The sequence below is a fragment of the Megalops cyprinoides genome, chromosome 5 (assembly GCF_013368585.1).
Source record: "Megalops cyprinoides isolate fMegCyp1 chromosome 5, fMegCyp1.pri, whole genome shotgun sequence".
Taxonomy (NCBI): Eukaryota; Metazoa; Chordata; class Actinopteri; order Elopiformes; family Megalopidae; genus Megalops; species Megalops cyprinoides.
In genome coordinates this window covers 29,776,413-29,797,150 of record NC_050587.1, presented here as the reverse complement: position 1 = coordinate 29,797,150, position 20,738 = coordinate 29,776,413, and positions in this window count along the sequence as shown.

The window sequence follows — 20,738 nt, the reverse complement described above, 5'->3', positions numbered from 1 at the left end:
GCAGGCAATTCAATTTACCACCGGGGGGTTAACACTGTTGCTATGACTTGAAAAGGTTCATCAAGGGCTAAAAATCTGAGCATTTAAGATACTGTTGTATGATGTTTACCTCTCTGCAGTACTTCTGTGTTCTGGAACAGGTCTGCCTGAGGCAAACGGAGCCTAGCCGAACATTTCCACACTGAGTGCTGTGGCTGTCCTCATGCTTATGTGAGTGAATGGGAGTGTGCCATTATTTGCGTCAGCATAGGTTTTTGTGCATGCTCCTTCAGTCTTATATGATTGTTCTTTGTTTAGTACATGAAAATGTGCAAGTACCTATAAAGTTGATTTTTTAGATGCATGTACGTGTATGAACCCATTTTCATATCTATGTATGGGTGTGTGTGTGTGTGTGTAATTGCATGAGTGCATGTTTGCCCCCGGGGGTTTCTCTGTTCTGTCTAAGAGGAGGAGACTGAATGCAGCCTAAAAATCAGTCAGGCAACCCTCAATTGATCAGGCCGTACACTGGCAACAGCTTAGGCAGCCACAAACATTAACATACAAGTTAGCTGCACATAAAATACTGTGCTGGGCCCTATAGCCCCAGTAGCCTATTAATGAGAGCAAAGAAAGCCAGGAACAGGGCTGGGGCCAACCACAGCAAAAGACTAGCTGAAGGGTCCAAATACTACACACCACAATCCAAGTAACACCCGAGTGTTCCACAGTAAGGGACTCCACCACCAGGGAAGACAGCCCGCCAACCACTAGGCCCAACAGCTCCTGTCCAGCAAGAGTTAGAAGAAAAGAAAAAAAAAACCCATGGGGGGAACAAGGAACAACGGGTAATTGCTGGTTCCTGAGAGTACAAGGGCCACTTATCTTTTTAACCAGGATGAACACCAGCGTTGCCTTCCCGCCACCCCAACACTGTATACTGGGCCAAGTAAGTGCAACCCAAGGGTCAGCTGTAACTGAAGGACACAGTAGCTCTAGAGTAGTTAAACCAAATGGGAATCAAAGACAAAATAAAGACCAAGATCAGGAGAGAAATGAAGCAGCCAGCAATTGCCATACACATCAGGCAAAGAACCAAGTAATACAGACACCAAAACTGATAATAGTAAAACAAAAACATAGGGACGATACAGCAAAAATCAGCGTGGAGACAGCAGCGCCGCCGGGGAGAGGGTAGTGCGTGTGGAAACAGTGTTGCCAACTACTTTCAATGAAAAGTAGCTAGTCTAATCGAAAAGTCGCTGGGCGACATCATGCTCTAACATTTGTGACGCCATCGCGTCGTATTTGCATTCTGCCTAGTGTCAGATGGTGTCAGCTCTTTACATCTGGTTGCTTCTCTCCTACTCTGTGCTCACATATACTGTATTTTAATACAGCCGAATTCCCAATAAATTGGTTCTCATTTACATATTTCTGTTGTCAGACAACGGTACGAGTATGAAATAGTGACTGAAACGCGGCCCATTAAGACTACATGTTAACCAGCAGTCACTTCCAAGCTGCTGCTCTGCTAAAATTCTGATTTTACAACCCCGACGTCGTCTGACAAAACCACCACACACAATTTAAAGACAACGGCTATGTTGTGATTTCGGCTATATTTACATGTAAATGATCAGAGAGTTAGAAGTTAGAAGCGATTAGAATCTTTTTAAGCCTCACACAGACCTGGGTGAAGTTGGCACCCCAAGTATATAAAAAGTTCGAAATGGTATTACTGGTCGTTTGTGCTACATTTGTGTCGTAAAAATTTGTTTGTGCCGCTGTTTTTTTTTTAGATATAACAAATTATAATGTATGTGCTGTGACGTCACCCAGCACCCCAACGTTCTCCGAATTGCTCCTAAATGGTCACGTTAGTTTCTGCTACGTTTGTGCAATGATGATTTTCGTTCGTGCAGGGATCGTTCGGTCGGTCATGCTTTGGATAAATTGTACTTCATGGCAAAAATTCTGTGACAACTTCCAGAACGCTGCTTTCTCCACAACGAAGACAGTGGGTTCTACTGTGCAACGTTTTGCTGGTTGGTGCCCTGAAAAAACTTTGGCATTACATTATTTCCTGATAGGCCTACACAGAGCGCTTCAATGCCAAGAGCAATAACATTACATGGGATCCTTACGTTGCAGTGCTATTTGGAAATATCCAACACTTAAAAATGACAAGCACTTGTAGCTGTTTTAAGCCAGCTAATTACTTACAAGGCCTGAGTTGTATTTGCTAATTAGCTGGTTAACGTTAGTTACATAGTAGCCGTCAAGGTAAGGTGGGGTGCCAGCTTCACGCAGGTCTCACACAGCGCACGACCTCCGTGTAATAGTGAGTGATAAGACAGTGATAACGGTCAAAACGATCAAAATAAATTGTTTAAAAACAAAGGAGGCGCAAACAATACATGATTAGTGATAAGTCCTCGGCAACACTTTGCACATGCGCAGCTCATTCACGTCTATATCAGCTGCCATGCTGAATGTGCTGCTTCATCTCTCTGCCACTCACTGAAGAGTAGACGCAGAGAGGGGTGCGTCTCTCGCTCGGAAAGTAGCTAAGGTTTCTCCAAAAAGTCACTAGATTAGTCGCTAGGTGCTTTGAGAAAAAAAAATCGCTAAAGGGGTCTGAAAAGTCGCCAAGTTGGCAACAATGTGTGGAAAGGACCATCCACCGTCGTGCACAGCCGGGACTATGAATGCTTCCCGAACGGCGAGGGGTGTTCACTCACAGCGGCCCAGATGCTGAGAGAGAGCTATATTAGCTAAAAGCAAAAAGGGAACCGAACAACATAAGCTGATTCATTTTAATTTTGCCTACCTTGAACGAAAGCGAAACTGCCTTGAGCAGAGACTCAAAGCGGAACAATGCTACTCCGTATACGCAGCAAAGAGACGAGCCAACTGTGCTACAAAGCAAAGAAGCGGGGTAGATGTAACGCCAGTGACTCATGCTATAAACGTACCGTACAGGGAAAAAACGCGGTAACTCAAGCAGCCAGCCAAACTGTACACGCCACCAACACGGAAACCAAGTTCCCCGAGACAAAAAGGGAGTGAGAACAAACGCGCATCCAGAAAGCGGTCTCCTACCGCTCGACAATTAAAGCGCCCTTGAATCGGCACATTCCGCACGAGGAAAATTAAGTGAGCAGAGAGAGGAGGAAAACCTAATCGGCTACATAATAATTATAGTTTTAGTAGGAGAGGCTACAGCAGTGGTAGTAGTTATAATAGTGTTGATAGCCCCAATTTCTTACTGAGTTTTCATTTTACATGATAACAGACCACAAAGTAGTCTTATGTTTATGTACAGTCAATATGTAATCAATATCAAAGTCAGTTGACTGCGAATAAAGTATTCGCATGAGGGTTTGTTCTGTCACGGGATGTTAATTGTACCATATCCAATGGCTGTTGTCATTAATATTGAACTACAAATGTGTGCTGGGCCTTTCAACATTCATGAAATGTCTTTCTGCACAGTGAGACAATTCCTTAGAATGAATTTAAGTCATTTAAGTAGATCGCATTTGTGTTGTGTCTTTTCAAATACACTAATACAAAAAGGTTCCAGGAGGAATAGCATGGTTCTTCAGGCATCGCTGTGGGGATTACAAAATGTTTTCATGAGCTACCTAGATGAACAACCTCACACGTTGAATTCTATGAGCAATCCTATTAGATAACATATTTTTAATGAAGCTACATAAGATCATTACAATGCCCAATTTGTACAGTAGTGCTAATAATTCACTGGTGTGGTGTATGTGGACAGAAGCCATTGTAAATGCATATACATTCTTCACAACATATTTAAGAAGGTATCCAACTTGAAATACTAAAAGTAGATTACTGTCATTGTCAGTGTAAAGCATATTTCTGTGTTTGAGTTGTCTATACTACGACTACATGCAGTTGCCAATATGTAGTGGATGCAGTTTCCAATAATTTGCCTAGCCTGTAGCTCCTTGTGTATGGCTAATCATAACCTGTGACTCATTTTGGCCAAGAGAGAGCTTCTCTATATCCCTGCTAAGTCTTCTTCTTTCCAGGGCCTGACCATTACACTGGAAGATACCACAGTGTCAGCCTCCTAGACTGTCAAGAGGCTCGGGGTGACACTAGACAGTGGAGTGACGTATGCTAACCACATAGTGGCAGTCAGTAGAGCCTGCAGATTCTTCGTGTACAACATCAGAAGAATCCCCTCTACCTACTCCACCCAACTCCTGATCCAAGCCATGGTCCTTTCCTATCTGGACTACTGTAACTCCCTGTTCGCTGCCCTGCCTGCACTTGTGATCAAACCCCTGCAGCTCATTGAGAATGCTGCTGCTCAGTTGGTCCTCAGTGTCTCTGAATTCTCCCTCATTTCACCCACTCTTGGGTGCCTCCGGTGGCTACCGGTAATGACTCCCATCCATTTCAAACTGCTGGTGTTAGCCTACCAGGCACTGTGAGGTTCAGCGCCTCTCATCATCAGTCCTTCATTAGACCCTACATTCTAGCTAGGCCAGTGGTTTCAACCTCTTCAGGACGCTTGGCTGCCCCCACCTCTCGCAATCATGCATCCTGGTTGAGTCCTCTATCCATATTGACCCTATGTATTGCAATGATCTTCCTGTTGTCGTCAGCACAGCTGAATCACCAGCACATTCCTTCAAAGACTGAAGACCCATGTTGTCAGACAATACCTCATTTTCCCTATACTAGTATCATCTCTTGTTCCCCTTTTATGTAAATCTATTTTTTGTTTTTAGTTTTACTGTTTGTAGTTTTTTGGAGGTTTGTAGTATTTCATTCTCATAATAATGAAGATACTTCATTTCATTACATGTTGCAACATTTATATTTATTTTCATGATCTTAGTGTGTTTGACACTGACAAATTTCATGATGTTTTGCTCACATAAACAATGTAATATGTGGATATAGTTTGCTGTTAAGTAAGCCATGAGCTCGGAATTCATGATTCATGAACAAAAAATATGCATATGTCATTTGTTCCAAACTCATGGCTCAGAAGCAATGCAGTTTCAAGAAAATAACAGATGCAAATATGCAATATGTATGTACAGAACATATTGAACAGAATTTGTACAGAATTTATATACACATTTTCTTTGTACAAATACCTCATGCTTTTACGTATAATTCCTTGATGCAACATTGGTTTGGTATACAATGAATGTAATGTAAATGTAAACATTTTCTTATTTGACAGTACAATTTGACAAGACAATAACAAAACAAAACAACAACAACAAAAATTGGCAGAAAGTGCACTGAGGTCAGACTGGCTGAGATTTTTGATACAGATCTGCGTCCTTGTGTCAGTAAACAAAGATCCTTCACATCTTACTCAGTGGTGCCCTCTGCTCCCTGCACACAGACAAAAAAGGAGTTACTACAATACAAGAACCTACATTACGAAAGTGTATGTGATCTGAACTACTGCAGGAGCAGTGTATGGTTATGGTGTGGGATTTGAACTTAAAATGGGAGGGTTTTGGGTTCATTCTTAAGAACTCATGCTAATGTGTTATTGTATACATGGTCATTTGCCTTTGTCTGGGATTAAACGAAAACATTCCCACACAGTACATTACTGTTATTTAGCAGACGCTCTTACCCAGAGCGACTTACATTGTTTATAGTTTTAGGTGTTATCATTTATACAGCTGGATATTTACTGAGGAAATTCTGGATTAAGTACCTTGCCCAAAGGTACAGCAGCAGTGCCCCAGCGGGGAATTGAACCAGCAACCTTTTGGTTACGATCCAAGGTCCTTACCACTATGTTGCGCTACTGCCCCATTATAATTCTACAGTGGGTAACATTTTTAAATAGTGCAGAACTTTCAGTGTCAGACATTCATTAAATGAATACTGATGTTACAGTAAAACTGAACATTAGCAGATGTCTGTCCTTAAAAGCAATAATTAATGTTGGCATCGATGTAGGTAATTCAGGCATTTTCTGTACTCTCAACTATGTTTTCAATTTTGCCTTTGCCACAGATCAGCCACATAGATCACAAGAAAAGAGTGACACATTTCTCAACACCACAGGTATTTAAATGCCATAATTTAAAACAGTTGAGAACAGGACTGTTGCTTGTAGGTGGTGAACAAATTGTTTGATTCTAAATGGATGGTATTACAGAGCACAGTAATGAAAGTCATTATGGGATATATTAATTGGGATAATTCCTGTCTTTTTAAAATGTATTAAAGACGGAAAGAAAAACCTTGCCTATTTAACCATTTATTAAGGACCATGAACTAGCCATTTGTCTACACAGTCACGCCTTTGTCTGGAGAATTGACTGGCATCAAGAGAGAAAGGATGAGGTCTTAAAAACATAAGAAAACTATGTATATTATATGACTATTTTTTGAATAAGCCCCTTGGTTAGTGGAAATACAGAGGCAAATCTTTAAAATACACTGCTTCATGTTAAATACCTCCAGTGAGTTTAACGCATTGGGTGTGTCTGGAGAGAGAACTGCCATCTCTTCAGCTTCATGTGAGTTCTACAAAATGAAGAGAAATCAATCATTTGCTATCTGGGAGAGAGAGCTGCAATTGAATATCAAACCTACTTGGGATAGGGTTTGGGGCAACACCTCTTTTCATCACGTAATCTTGCTCATCAGTCCATTTTAAACTCATTCACAGAGACTACACTACTCCTAGGAAACGGTTTCAGATTAAATGCACCGAGGATCCGTACTACCACCTATGCAACAATAGGGCAGTGGGCACAGCTATGCATGTGTTCTGGGAGTGCCCTATCATCTCTGTGTTCTGGTCTAGCGCAGCCTCATTGCTCTCCGATGCTTTGGGCTGTGACATTACAGCCCCACCCTCTATATTCCTCCTGAATGATGACTGCCTGTTGCAGCTCTGTCACACAACGCAGACTCTTTCTTGCCACACTGACAGCTGCAAAAAAACTATTTTGCTGGCATGGTTTACACCCACCCTTCCGCTGTTTAGTACTTTGATTGCTAACATCCTTCACATAGCTATTCCTGAGATATCGAATGCAAAGCTTCAGAGAGCAAGAGGTAAAACTATTGATGCCTGGACAAGCATCATTGACTTCATGGGAGTCTTTGTGTAAACTTTTTTATTTCTTTCATCTCTTTATTGACTTGTTTATCTGTCATATTCTGTTTTCTTATGTGTATCTTATGACTATGAGTTGTTTTGTTTGCCTGTTCATTGCACAGCCCAGTCTTGCTTCTTAAAATGAAGAATATAGCACAAAAAAAGAAATCAATCATTTATTAACTACCATGGACTAGTTATTTGAACACAGTCATGCTTTTGTTTGGAGAATTGACTGGCAACAGGAAAGAAAGGATGAAGTCTTAAAAACATAAGAAAACTAGTCATTTTGTATGACTATTCTTTAAACAAGTCCCTTAGTTAATGGGAATAGAGGGCAAATACTGAAAATAGACTGCTTCATGGTAAATACCTCCAGTGAGTGTGATGCATTGGACATATCTGGAGAGAGAACTGCCATCTCTTCAGCTTCATGTTGGTTCTAAAAATCACTTATTAAGGACCATAGACTGGACATTTGTCTACACAGTCATGCCTTAGTTTTGAGAATGGACTGACAAGAAAGAAAGGATATATTCTTAAAAATCTAAGAAAAGTATATATTTTGTATGACTACTGCATTGCAAGTATTACAGTAACACACCTTATTTTGCTGAGATGATGCTGGAACACGGGTTTGACTTTGGCCTCTCTGAACAATGGACGTTAGCTGTCTTTTTAGTCTTTGTAAAATAAAGTAACAATGTTACAGCATCATGCAAAAACAATTTCATTCAACTTGTAGTGTCAATTTAACTCATCTGTTTGAGGTATTTCATTCGGTCACATTGCATATTAAATGCAACTACATAAAGCATACATAAAACCTAAGCCAGCATAGCATAATGTAGGCATTAGGCATTTATAATACATTGTGCATGATAAAGTGTTATGTGTCATGAATGCTAAAATCAATCATTATCCCATGTACATTGTGACATTGTTGCACTTAATTTTTTTATGATGTGACCACTTATTCTATATTATCTGCTTTACATATAAATTGAGGGTTGATGACACAGGAATATTCAACTAAAACATTCCAATGTTTTTCAAATATGTGGCATTTATTGGTACTTTGTATGTTTTGAAATATTGTAACGAACACACATCGTAAACTAAAAAAGTTTTTACTTACGTCTCTTTTTCCTCCATGTCTAGTAAAAACAAAATAATTGTTTATTACACATTTGTATGCTCTATATACATAAAAAAACAAATTATTATGCACATATAGTCACATTGGGGCCAATTCAGACTTAAGGGCTTGTTGAATGTTTTTTGTGGGCCTCATATGTTTTTCAGTTTTTGGGATTCATACTTAAATTACATACACACATATCTCTTCAAATAGGTGGTACAAAGTCGTGTCCTGTGATTAAATGGGGCGGCAGTGTAGCATAGTGGTTAAGGAGCAGGACTCGTAACCAAAAGGTTGCGGGTTCGATCCCCGCTGGGACACTGCTGCTGTACCCTTGGGCAAGGTACTTAACCCACAATTGCCTCAGTAAATATCCAGCTGTATCAATGGATAACATTGTAAAGAACTGTAACCTATGTAAGTCGCTTTGGATAAAAGCGTCTGCTAAATGAATAAAATGTAAATTGCCCTGGAAAACCACACCTGGTGGTGAATAGATTTTTAGTTATAAGTCCTCATTGCAGCATGCAGTTTCAAGACACTCACTTTAATCATATCAAGTTAAAAATGTCAGTATCAAAATGTCAGTTTTATTTTAAAAAGGGAAAACACTATAGTATGCTTAGTTCAGAGTTGTTGTTTATTTTTATTTTACACTTTATTCATTGGGTAAAGTTAGATCAATAAGACAGCATTATAAAGATTAAATATTATGAAGCTATAATGATTACAACATTCAAAGATATTGTTCAATTCTTCATATGAAACAAACCATTGAATATTAAGTATAGTGGAATTTTTAATAAAATGTGTGTGCTAGCATCCAGCATGGGAACTAGTTGAAAAATATGGACAGTGATGAGTAAGTGTCCATGGTCTCAACTGATTAGTTAGTTGTTTAGACCGCTACCTAGCTATCTTGCTAGGACAATTGTGTCCACTGTCTCATGGCACTGTGCAGTCTTTCCATTTGCAGCTGTTTATAGAATGGTCCTGTGTAGAATTGTCAGTATGAACGGGTCCCTTACCATTTAAATTGTATCGAATGTTAGCATGACTGAATTGACATGTTTCTCGCTCCTTTCAAATACGACAGCATTAAAATGTAAAGCATTTCAATAAAATGAATACAATTTGTATTTACTTCCTAGCTAGATAATTACTGAACTTTCAGATACAACTTGCCGGCTGCATTCATAGAAGAGGAAATCCTCCATTCTCTGCTACATCAGAGAATCACCTTGTGAAGATTTGGTCAAGAAAATGCTTGCAGGACATGACGTGTCTTGCACAGCATAATGAGACAACTGACACACAAGTGGCAAAGTGGTGCCAAACCACTGAATAAAAGAAAATACTGGCACTGCTTTTGGGGGCATCTCACTCTCAGGCTCTGTGAGACCTGTGTGTCAATTATCTTGGTTTCTTTTGCTGTTGCCAGAGAATGCACATTTTGATATTTTTCTCTCCAGGCATCTAGATAGCTAGGTAGGTAACTGGCAAAGTGCTCAGAGACACTTTCTGACTGTTCCAGTTGTGTCAGCTGTTTCACAGTACTGTGCACAGTCTGGAGCTAGCTACCATTTAAACCATAGTGAATGCAGATGTCAAATAGAGGTCTGAATTGTGATGCCGATCTCCACTTTCAAATGACAGTGTTACAGTGTAGTGTGTTGCAAAAGAATTATTGCCTTTTGTGTTCGCTAGCTAGCTACTTGTTTTCGGAGTTTTTACCATCCGTTCACTAACCTCAGTAACGCATAATACCTACAGGGCACATGCCAGTTTGATTTTACGGAACACCATATGACGAAGGACATTATTTACAGGTATTTATGTACATATCTGCCTGCACAAATGGCCAATGACCATGTTAGGGTAGCTGAATTAATTTATCACTCTGGTTGAGTCAAACGCTCATTAATGAATGTGTCTTGAAGTCTTTGCCTTCAAGTTTAAGACAACAGAGTGAATATTATGTTGTGTTTAAAGAAAGTAAAAGTTCAACATTTCATTGATAGTCTAACCATGCACAGTTATTAAAAAGGGGTGAACTAATTCAAATGTAACATTAAATATATGTCAAATGGAAACTTGGTTTTCTATTTTAATTTTCACTGGACTTGGTCTCTCTAATTACCAACAACGTTGCTGTTACACACAATGACCAATGTAGCGCACAAACCCTTTCCCGCACAAAAATGTTACTGAGAGAAAAGTTTTCAGTCAGAATATGCATATCTTGGAAAATAACACACCTTCATTTTGGGCAACATGCCCCCATTTTGGGCAAACCCCTTTCGCATCCCATGTCTAAATGCACTTAATATTAACAGAGGCTAACAAATCTCTGTGCTGCTCGAAGCACTTAAGTAGGGTTTATGTACAGGCATCTCAAGTCTGAATCGGCCCCATATACAGTTATGTAACAATATAATGCTAAATTTGACTACATTGCATCTACATGTAATGCAGGATATATATGAACATGCAAACGAGAATAAACTGGAGCCTCTGGTGATCAATGGCATATCTGTTTAAGCGTATTAAAAAGTAATTTAACATCCTTATGATACTTACAGCATGCATACATCTGTAAACATAGAAACCCGGTAACAAAGATGGACTCAAGGGGCAAGACGATCAACCGCAGATCTTCCACTGTTCGTTCACCTTTGTCTGAAATATGTTTAGTTGAGTCGTTACAGAGAAACCCTACGATTGGTTTCATGACATCAGTCATATTTCAGTCCAGTTACATTTCTCTAATACAGAGTGGACCCATCATGTTTAGAATTGCTTTACATTTAACACTACAAAGCACTAAGAGTCAATATACACAAACAATTCAATGTAGAGAGGTTTTAATTAAGGCATCAATGACATCAGTATAAATTTGTGTATACTTATACAGTTATTTTATGCCTGATTTTTGGTGTTGAATCTTTAATTACTGATATAAATGGTAACACCATTTCAGACATGTTCATAATGCACTTACTTGCTTTTTGAATTAGTTCAATTGCTAGTGCAGCAGAATTCAGGACTGTGAGGCCTGCAGCCCCAAAGACATACACAATGATGTGATGTATAGCTGAAAAGCAAAGTATACAATAGAAAGAGAAGAGGATTATGTTTCCATTAAGTAAGAAAATTACAGTTTTGTTTTAAAGTTACTCTGACTAATGTGCAGTATGCCCATGTATTCAAATATAACACATATTTATCTGTATTCAAACTTGAAGCAATAAGCTATTTACTTGCTTGCTGTCAATACATAAAAAAGGAAGCCTGTCACAAAGAATTCAGCCTGTTTTCGTTATCGGATAACATGAGTCAAAATAGTTCAAAAATCTACAATGTAGATTCCACAATCACTGTGAATAAAATAAATATATAAACACAGCAGTAAATAAACGTATGTACTGTACCAGGTAAATTCCAGCGGTGCCGAAAGCCTGATGTCAAACTCAGAGCGTAGAGGAACGCAGTAAGACACATCCATGCAGAATGTTCTGCAGCAAGATTTTTTCAGTTTATAACTATACAGTAGTGGGCAAAATGTCACAATGATTTTTAGGACATAATTGTTTCATGCTTTGAATTTTATATCACTTTTCATGGATTTGTTACTGTATAAAAATACATTTTTCAAACATAAACATAAAATTAAGCAATTACAATGATTCTCTCAATATTGGTAGTTATATTTAAATGAATTGCAGTTCATACAAAGATTATTAATGTGAAGTGTTATCTTTTACTCCTTTCTTACATTGATATGCATAATATGCAAATGACAATATATTTTTCAATACGTATCTGTATGCTGTATGTCAGTGCTCCCACCCCCTAGCTGTTGTGTCTTTGTTTTCCTTGTTTTCTAGCCCTGCCCCGCTCTCCGCCCTGTCTCCACCCACCTGATCATCTCCACCTGCCTGCCTGCACCCCTGCTTCCCATCACCTCATCAGCCCAACCCTATATCAACCCTGCTTGTCTCTGTCTTGTTTGCCAGATTGTTACTATGTTTCCCTGTTTGGATTTTCTGGTTTTGCCTCGCCTGCTCCTCGACAGCATCTTTGCCTGCCGTTCTGCTCTGATTGCCTGATATGGCCTGCCTTCTCGGTTTGACCCTGCCTGATTTCGACTGCCTGCTTGTTTGACAATTCTGCTAATAAACGACTGGAATCAGAGCACTCGTGGTCTGCGTCTGAGCCCTGACACTGTATGACTACAGAAATTTGCTGGCCACTCTTCATTATTCATGAGGAGCTGATATAATGTAATTAATTGTCATGAAATATTTCCATACCTTTATCCTTTTCCAAAAGGGAATCCATATAATAAAAGGTCAATGCAATATGAAGTAAGACAAATATCACACAGATGATTTTCACACATAAATCTGGAAGAATTAAAAAGGTATTGCCATTAATTGAGACTGCCTGTCACATTGTTCTATTTAGTGTGCTATCCTGTTATAATAGTGTAAAATTTTATTTCACAAATTACACCAGATATTTTCTGTATTGCACCAAACCTGACTTCACTGCTCTTTCCCATGGTAGTGTGTTTTCAGTTAATTTGTACTGGTTTTGTGACACAGTGATGTCATTTAAATTTATCCTTCATCATTCTTCTGTCTTCTGTTATAATATTGCTGTTTTTATAGAAATTACAATATAATATCAATTGCATAAACTGCAACCATTTCCACTCCTTAACCACAATTCAAAACAGTGGAAACATTAATCACTGTAGGTGTACAATAATGTACTTACATCCACAGCTTCTGTAACGCAAACAAGCTCTCATGGCAACACAGCCCACAAGCCCCAAAAATACTGCAACAATCACCAGTAATTCTGACAAATAGAAAAGTATGCATTAGAGACATTTTTATGCATGGATGGTGGCTCAGTCACTTTTGAAATACAATTAATTATACTTAAGAAAATATGGAAACAATACGATAGCACCAATGTACATATCATAATGAACTGTACAGATATATTCCTGTATTTCCTAATCTCCTATATTTCCTAAATCTTTCTATTTTTCTCAAAGTTAAACCCCCAAGAATTTGGTACGGATTTAAAAAAAAAAAACTTGACCGACTTATCATCAGTTATCACATAAGTTACACATCCTGTGCTAGACAGAATTTGGTCTAACATCCCTTTGTTAGATACAAGCTACTATTAGCATAGTTTGTAAGACAGGTTATATTCTCAAGTAAGTCTCATATGGCTATGTGAGCTGAACAGCTAAAAATTTATACTATTGTAATTACCCCATTCATACAAAAGGATATTATATACATAAATTAATTCTATCAGATACTATCATGAAATCATTTGCATTTCTCTACTATTCATACATTTGTAAGTCTGACTGTGATTTCTTCTTATGAACATATATACAAGATGTTAATATTCAAATATTTAATGGGCACCTAGCAAAAAAGCCTTAATCATGTGTGGACATCAAGAAAATTGTTCATATTGCCTCCCTTTGTGGTTTAGATACAGCATTTATTATGGGGGTACTGTATATATTGGTATATATCTACATATATTTATGTGTGTGTACATACATACATGTACAACAAATGCAAAGAAACAAATGTGAATTATTTAAATGTTTAATATTTAACTTACCTAGTGTGAAAAAAGCTGTCCCATGTGTCATCATTATGAACAGTATTTCGATGGACATGACAAATAAATATCCTCCCACTAGGGGCAGAAATGGACAAAGTCAGACATCTTCAATCACTATGTACACACATGCCTCCTGCTTCTGTGCTCATTTCAATTCAGTGAAAAAGCATAAACCTGTAACTACATTTCACATCTCATCTTCCAGTTACACTAAAATTACCGTCAATGGAAGTTTTCTCACAACCATGATGGTGCTTCTAGATTTCTGTACCATATAGAAGCTAACCATGGCTATCCTGGTCCACCTCTGTAATGTGTCTTGCTGTACATCTTTAAAATCTGGAATGCACACAGCTTTTTCCTCCCTTTTCTCCAAAATTTGGAATGCCCAGTTGTATCATAGATACGAATCATCGCTGATATCTCTGCTAACAATCCAGGAATTCACAGGTGATGACTTCCACCAAAGCACATGATACCAAGTGCTGCTTCGTTTCACACTCACAGATGTGAGTTGGAGTAAGAGATTTAATGTGTGGCTTTATACAAACAAACTAAGTCATTCAGTATGCATAGATAGCCAGTGATTCTACACATTCACAGCTAAACCTTAGTTACACTTTCGTGACTAGGAAATGGGAAAATGTATTACTTAGAACACGTATTCCTTCAAACACAAAATGCTTCATTTCACACTACAGTGCACACGAGGAAAGTCTGAACAGATGTGACTTTGCATCAGTAAAGGAAATATCTGTGTAGGGATCAGAAGAGATTTCTGAAAACAATGGTGAACAGAATACGTAACTTGAATAAAGATTTTTTGTTAAGTTGAAATTCTTATCAGCTACATAGGATGGTTGCCAAGACCCAATACGTTCAGGGGGAAAAGCCTTTATTTCAACACAAACAGATAATTTTGATGGAATCTGCCAATGCTGAATTTAGGTATCTGTAGGCTATATCACATACGCCCAGGCTTGGGGAGTAACGGAATACATGTAACAGCGTTACGTAATTAGGATACAAAAAAGGTAACTGTATTCCGTTAATTACACAAAAAAGACGTAATCACATTACCGATACATTTAGTAAAATGGGGATTATTATCAGGATTACAGTTTAAAAATACATTTTAAAATAAAGAACAATATACTAACATGCACATGTACACACATTACAACACTTAACGAGTCTCACAACAGCACTCTGGTCTCGAGTGAAACCATAGGCAATCTTACAGTTGCCAATTCATTATCATGGCCTCTAATGAAAAAAAAAATACTCTAACTGGGTGGAAATTTCGCCATTAGTTTGTCTTTAAAGCAGAAAAAGGAACTACATCACAGTACATTGCAAGTTATGCCTTACAGCTGTGAAAATGCTGTCATCATCCAAGGACTCAACATATAATTTTAAGAAACAAATATAGGTACGACCAACCGCTAATGTTAACTACACAGAAATCCAATTAGCTAAAGTTAACGTTAACGTTTGTAACGTTAGTTACTAAAGTGCTTGAAAGCTAAATTAGCTAGCTAGCTACTTTCAAATTCAACTGAAAAGTACAAATACCACCTTACAAGACAAATCTAGCTAGCTAGCTACAATACAAACAAAACAATAAACGTTGTCACATTGCGCTGACAAATACAAATATCACCTTGCAAACAAACACACAGCTAGTTTAGCTAGCTACAATAAAAAAACAACAACGTTGAACGCTAGATAGCTTGCTAGCTAATTTGGCTTTCACGCACTTTCCTCAACTGTTGTAGCTATCTGGCTAGCTATCAAACTAATACAGCCTCATCACGTCTCTTCTGACAAAATATTTAATTTTACCAAAGACACTGCAAGCAACCTGTTCTGACAACTTTAGTAGCCTACTGTTAGCTAGCTACCAAATTAACATTATAGTTAATAAATTCGCATAGTTACCGTCAGTGTGCGAAATACCCGGTGGCAATCGGGGGGCCCCCTACCCATACCTGCCAACAGTTAGGTTTCAAAATACGGGAGGTTTTTTCGGCGGGGGGTGTTGAATAGTAAATAGTTGTATGTAGTGTGTAGAATCTACACACTAGGCCTACATACAGTTATTTACTATGCTAGTTGCTTGTCTATGCGACGAATTTTACACTGTAGATTGTGTTTCATAGACGATCTGGCAACTTGGGTAACGTCAGACAAACATGCAAAATTTATGAATCCGTGTATGACGATTAACCATAATAAAGTTTGCCATGGAAATTACGGTATTTTCCCGGGAGAAACAACAAAACGGGAGGGCGCTGGGAGATGGCTTTTGACTCATTGCAATGAGAAGCAAATACATTATTTTGTGTTTACACCCCGCTTTGTACGAAAAATAATATCTGCCCTATGTTGGAGACAATGCAGAAATTTGCTGATTTTGAAACCAGATTACTCGACAACACTTAGTCACACAGAGAAATAACTATATACTATAACTCTATACTATAGTATCATCGGAAAGGGTAGGTTTTGTTGTTTATTTTGATATGCGGTATGTATAGGGACTTCGTGCCTTATTCAACTGAGAAGCAGGAGTGTGCAAATGGGTGAAGAAATTAGTAAAGATATTACTTTTCAGAAGTTTTATCCGTCTTCATAACGTGATTACTTAGGTATGTACAAATATGTGACTAGCATCACCACAGAGCTCAGTTTCCGCCCTTTCTTGTGATATGTGTTCCATATCTATGCAATGAGTTCATGAGTAGGCTAATTCAAACAAGAGTAATGGGTGTGCAGATGGATGGATTGGACAGTCTTTATTGTCCCCGAGGGGCAAGTTGGTTTGCAAACAGTAGTCAGCACAACCAACACACATCATTAAATAAATAAATAAAATAAAATTAAATAAAGAGCATAAATACATATAACATACAGTAGATTGTCATCATATTAAACTGCAATGAGATATAAAACACTAAGAGTCCATTAGTCCATTGTTAAAATGTGTGTGCAACAGCAAGTAGACCTACAGCTTGTTTAAAAACCCAACAGCTGACAGAACAAATGATCTCAGATATCTGTTTGATTTGGCCCTCCTAGGGAAAGTGTACCTCCTCCCTGATGGCAGGAGACAAAACTCTGCATGAAGAGGGTGTTGAGTGTCTGCCAGAATGGCCTTTGCCCTCTGAGTGGCTCTAACTTGATAAACATGGCCTAGATGATTCAAGTTAGTACCAATAGTCTTTTGGCAAAGTTTATCAATCTTCCCCAGCCTATTTTTGTTAACCATGCTGAGGTTGCCAAACCAACAGATCATTGCAAAAGTTAAAATTGACTCAATAAAAGATGAATAAAACATTTTCAGGAGCGATCTGTCAATGTTAAAACCCCTCAACTTTCTCAAGAAAAACAGTCTCTGATTGGCCTTTTTGCGTATGGAGTCAGTGTTGGCATCGAAAGTCATCCAAGATGGTGCCCAAATACCTGTATTGGCTTACTGTCTCCACAGCTACACCATTGACACCAAAGTACAGCTCCAACATCTTCATCAAATTTGCGGATGACACAACTGTGGTGGGCCTCATCACCAACAAAGACGAGGCTAACTACAGGACAGAGGTGAGCCAACTTGCCAAGTGGTGCGGTGACAACAATCTCTCCCTGAATGTGATGAAAACAAAGGAGATGGTCGTCGATTTCAGGAGAGAGCACACCCAGCATCGTCCTCTGACCATCAATGGTGCAGCTGTGGAGAGGGTGAGTAGCACCAAGTTTCTGGGTGTGCACATAACAGAAGACCTCTCCTGGTCAAACAACACCACATCACTGGCCAAGAAAGCTCAGCAACGCCTCTACTTCCTCCGCAAACTGAGGAGAGCCAGAGCCCCAGTTCCCATCATGTGCTCCTTCTACCGAGGCACCATTGAGAGCATCCTTACCAGCTGCATCACTGTGTGGTTTGGGAGCTGCACCACCGCCAACAGGAGAACCCTGCAGCGCATAGTGGATGCAGCAGAAAAGATTTCTGGTGCCTCACTCCCCTCCCCCCTGGACATCTACAACACACGCCTAGCGCGGAAAGCACAGAGCATTGCTGCCGACCCCACTCATCCTTCGCACACGCTCTTCAGTCCCCTCCCATCGGGGAGAAGATTCAGAAGCCTCCAGGCCCGTACCTCAAGGTTGAGGGACAGCTTCATCCACCAGGCTGTTAGGAAGTTGAACTCTCTTCCCTCCCTCAGCCATCTGCTCCAACACAGAACTGAGCTTTGAACCCCCCCCCCATACTGAAGCCTGGACTATTCTCCACCCATCCTTACTCCCAACATTAATCATCACACACACACTCACACAGATTTGCACAGTCACTTTACTTATAAAAACAGTCTACATCGTATTCCTGTGGAATATGTAGTTATATTTATATTTTTTATATTTATTCTTCATATTTATAAACCTACAATGTGCCTGGATGCCCTTGCTGTAAATATGTGTAATTTGTAGCAATTCTTGTTCTTGTCTCTCAGTGTCTTCATTGTGTTATGTCGAACTGTTGTATTGTATTGAGAAACGCAATTCCAATCCTCCGTATGTCCTGTGCATATTGGAGAATTGACAATAAAGTTGACTTTGACTTTGATAAAAGCTGGTGCCGTGACAGGAGGGTTTCGGTGGAAGTCAATAAGCATCTCTTTTGTCTTAGAGACATTGAGTTGCAAATATGAATCATCACACCATTTGATGAAATTGTCCAAGACTAGACCAGGGCCCACCTCATGGTCCTGCAGGAGACTGACAATCCCCAATTCATCGGCAAACTTGATTATAAACCTTGACTCAAACATACTCCGGTAGTCATTGATGTAGAGCACAAATAATAAAGGCGACAAAACGCACCCCTGGGGCGATCCTGTAGAGCACATCAGGGCCTCAGACAAAGTGTTCTCTGTGACATTTCCTTTGTGCAACTATATAGCAGAATGTTCCAATGGGTACATACATGAAAGAATTGATTTTATCTACACATTTATAGAGAAAAAAATACTCCTCCCTTGTGTTTTTTGAAATCAGTTCTTACCTGAATAAATAATATCCCATAACCAGTATTGCAATATCCAAGCAAACTTATGTGGAATTCCTTCTAGGGCCCTTCTTACTTTAAACCTGTAGATAAAAACTAAAAGAGAGGAGAAAGACAAGAATTAAAATTTGTACGAAAACATTGAACAATGATTAAACAAAGGGCGATCATTAAGTTGAACGTTTTTCAGGCAAAATGGTTTACTGTGATGTATATTCACCAGTTTATTTTTTATTATAGATATTCATGCACACTCAGTGAAGTGCAGCCCATTAAGAGGAATGCAAGCCGTACAATATGTCACCCTTACAAGGCAGGTTGCCAGCTTCTGCTTTAAGGTAACCGTTGTGCAACTCTATAGCGGAACGTTCCAATGGACACATAACAAAGCACTGATTTTATCTATACATTTATACAGATGAAATAATTACTCCTCCTTTTTGTGTTTTGTGAAATTCTTACCTGAAGCAAGAACTATCAGTATGAACAGTAGTAATGTCCCAGCAGAGATACCTCCAATTGTTGCCTGTCCCCTTGTGTCTAGGGTCTTTCCCGTAAGAAACCTGGTGAGAAAAACTAAAAGAGAATTGAACGACAAGAATTAAATTTTGTACAATTTTTTAAAATTTATTTCTTATTACATACATTTGTACAGAGATTGATCAAGATTTCAGACAGAAAGCATGATTGACAGAGAGGGCGATTGACCAGAAGAGCACTCACAGCAGGTAGTTACTGGTACACAAGCTAGAGTTGTACACCATGTTTTTCTGGTGTTCAGGAAAGAGTTTATTACTGGCCTCATATAGAATATCATAAATCACAGTAAATTATAAAATTTGGCAAGGGTCCACATTAATAACATGAACATTAAATTTTCTTGAGTGGATACTGCTGGTAATTTCTTGTGATATAATGCAGATATGCACATTTATATGTGTGCATATATATTGTTTATTTCACTCACATTGTTGCTTTCTATTTGTATTATTACTGTTTTATTTTGATATAAGCTGCCTGGAATGCCAATATTTGGCTACTCGCATAGTTCAGTTGCAGTTTTGCTACTTAAGCTCTACTGGTGACCAATATATGCACGTTTGGTTTACTCTGGGTCAATGGTCACAAGTCTCAGGTAGCAAAGAGTAAGAGTTATCATGCTTTGCTCTACACTTTTTTTTGTATTTAAGGATTTTGCTTGCATCTCAGTTGGGGAGATGCTTTGGCAAGAGAGGTTTTGGAGGAAGGAGTCCTTCCCCCCTTATTTTTTATATAGTTTTTTGTACTTCATCACTTGTTTTTGTGTCTCAAACTTGCACCAGGGTGAACTAAGTTTACATTTACATTTATTTATTTAGCAGACACTTTTATCCAAAGCGGCGTACAAAAGTGCATAGTATAGTGACAGTATGGGGACAGGATGTGTACAGTTCCAGTTCTTTAGTTTACATTGTGCCTTGCTCTTTATACGTCCTCTCTCTTTTAAGACATGGCTCTGCCTGGTGTAGCTCATCCAGCTGGAGGGAATGGCTTTAATTTTCTCACCTGGAACTGCAGAGGCATCAATAACCTAGTTAAGCACAGTAAGGTGCTCCACCATCTTCATCAATTGAACGCTCACATCATCTTTCTCCAAGAAACTCACCTCAAGGTGTCACAACACTCAAGTCTTGTTGTAATGTATATGTAAATCTTAGGTGCAGATGGGTGGGCCAAGTGTTCCATTCCTCATTTCAGAGTAAGGCAAGAGGGGTAGC